Here is a 2,855-nt window from a genome sequence, read left to right on the forward strand (position 1 = left end):
AGTATACAGACAGTCATGTGAAAAAAAAAAAGAAGTACACCCTCTGTGAATTATATGGTTTTACGTATCAGGACATAATAATAATCATCTGTTCCTTAGCAGGTCTAAAAATTATGTACAACAACATGACATATTACATGCATCATGATTTATTAAAAAAAATAAGGCCAAAATGGAGGAGCAATGTGTGAAAAACTAACACCACCTCATGATTCAATAGCTTGGAGAACCACCTTTAGTAGTAGTAACTTGAAGAAATCATTTTCTGTATGACTTTATCAAGTCATACAGAATTATACACTTGTATTATTTGAGCCTGAGACTAGCTTAGCGGACCCACATTTTCCCTTTTCCCAGTTTGCACATATTTGAGGTTGTTGGCTCCTCAGTCTGGTTGCAGCTTGCTGTCCAGGGGTTAATTGGGAGGAGGTTTAATTGCACCTCCCCCAACACATTAATAAGGTTTTGGTAGCAGTATAGACTGCTTTGTGTGCCCACTATGTAGGAGGTGAGAGTAGGTTCTCACCCTATTGAGAATGTGCCTTGACGTGGCGGGTGAGCTTAATTATGCTTTGGCCAATTCATATAACTAAAACCTCTCATTTATATTATGTTTATATATTTTTTGCGTGATCCCGCAGGGGCAGTGCTGCAGTTCATAGAGACTGACAGACTGTATGTGTCTGGATATGTATGTGTGTGTCTGCCTGGACATTTTAGTGTGTGTATGTAACTGTGTTTCTGGTTATGTCTGTAAGTGTATGTTTGGGTATGTATGTTAGTGTTTTCATATGTGTATGCCTGGTTATCTTAATACGTGTCTGTCCAGGTATGTTAGCATGTGTCTGGGTATGTTAGTATGTGAACATGTGTCCTCGGGTATGTTAAAATGGGTGCCTGGTTATGTTAGCATGTATATCTGGATGTGTTAGTGAAAGCGTGTATATGTTAGTATGTAAACATGTGTCCTTGGGTATGATAGTGGAAATGTGTATGGGTATTTTAGTGTGTGTCTGTATCTTAGTGTGTATTTGTGGGTATTTTAGTGTGTGAACATGTGTTATTGGGTATGTTAGCGTGTGTTTCTGTGTATGTTAGTAAAAGTGTTTCGATATGTTAGTCTGTGAATGTCTTTGGGTATGTGTGTAGTATGTGTGTGTCTGGGTACGTTTGTGAGTGTGTGTGTGTTTTTTAGTGTGTGAACATATGTATTTAGCTATGTTAGTATATGGGTATCTTTGGGTATGTTAGTATGTGTGTGTGTCTGACTGTGTTAGTTTGGCTATCTGGTTATGTTTGTTTGGTTTTGGATATCAGTGTGTGCACATGTGTTAGTGTCTGTGTGTGTGCTAGTGCTCAGTGTCTAGTTGAGTCTGTGTGTGTTGCCCCTCCCAAAGTCAGGCTCTGGATCTGCCCTTGTCTGGATTTTTCCAAGCACTGCAACTGAATGACCTCACAGTCTCCCCTTGCAACCTAGAGATTCATGTAAGCTCCTTTAAAAAACATTCATGTTATGGTACATTGGACATTATCACACCTGGGAACTCTCTGCATTTAAGGTGTAGACTCCACAAAATAAAGCAAATTACTGGGCCTCCAGGTCAGAGTGGTTAATCCTGGCGCGGGGAAGCAGTGTTATCCCAGAATACTCCATGCCTCCCTGTCCTGCACACCTTTGAAGTCTACTATTACCATCCCCTGTACACAACTAACCATGCCCCTCATCCCAGCCATGGGAGCAGGCTAAACAAATAAAATACATTTATATCTTATTAAAATGGTAGAGATGGTAAACAGTGTGGCTAAGCTTATGGGTTTTTTTTTTACATAATCTAAACAAGAATTCTTAAAAAGTGTAAAAAGAGCAAAATAATAAAAAAATGTCTTTTCCGTTTATGTTACAATAATGCACATTAAAGAGTGAAGCAATTACATAGCATTCACAGAAATGTAGAGGCTGAACCTATCCGTGGGGATGGATGAGTCTACTAATCATGAGCAGCAGTACTTTTTATTGTCAGTGGAAGAGAGATAGTCTCTCATAAATACCAGCTGACTCAGTTTTTTGCAGCAACAAGAGCTACATCAAAGCTACCACGATGTTTGAGTCAGTTGTCTTCCCCTTGCATATGAATCCCTGGGATGCAATTGCTAATTTTATATGGTTACAGAATCTACTAGAGGTTTTGGTGAAACAGAAAAAAAAAAAACTTTGTGGTTTACACACTTTGTTTATCATAATTTGATCTGAAGTTACACTTAGTATTTAATTGTAAATTTATTATTACTTATTACTTTTAAAAAGTTTAGAAAGTACCAGATACTTCTTAACCGTTTATTTCAACATAGTATTTACTATTCAACTGCTAAAGGAGACCGATGGCTTCGGCATCAGGAGTCTAAGTTCCGCAAGCTGCCCTTCATTGGTTGATGCCAGAGGAGCCCCCTGCCGGCGACCAATAGAGTCGCTCTTACGGACCTTTAATATCCAAAAAGGATGCAAACAATATAATCAGATCCAGCCCTAGCGTATTAGAGTTTTGGGTATAACAATGTACTCTTCCAAAACATTAGCAATCAGTCATTTGAAGCCTCGCAGCATATTTTTTTACAGCTCATCCTTTTACTGTGGAAGTGTTTCTTATTTAAAAGATGCATAATGGTAATATACTCACTATATTCAGGGAATGTATATTGTTATTTGTATAAGCTATTTGCTGAAAAACGTAATTATCACAAATAAATCACTATGTTTGTGAAAGAGAACAGTGATTGGGCACATGCATCACAAGATCATTAAAGAAGGACATTCGACATCTCAAGTGTTTTGGCTTGGTTAAACATCGGAATTGTTA

The 2,855-nt window shown here is 38.1% G+C and overlaps 1 long non-coding RNA gene across 1 annotated transcript; it reads right to left on the bottom strand.

The window, feature by feature from the left end:
- Positions 1–357: 357 nt before the first annotated feature.
- On the bottom strand, positions 358–550 carry LOC128490985 (uncharacterized). Its single transcript, XR_008353997.1, has 2 exons — positions 442–550; positions 358–400 (listed from the first exon to the last, which is right to left on the bottom strand). It is a non-coding gene; the product is annotated as an uncharacterized LOC128490985 (long non-coding RNA).
- Between the last annotated feature and the right edge of the window lie 2,305 nt (positions 551–2,855).

Source organism: Spea bombifrons, chromosome 1, assembly GCF_027358695.1.
Source record: "Spea bombifrons isolate aSpeBom1 chromosome 1, aSpeBom1.2.pri, whole genome shotgun sequence".
Classification (NCBI taxonomy): Eukaryota; Metazoa; Chordata; class Amphibia; order Anura; family Pelobatidae; genus Spea; species Spea bombifrons.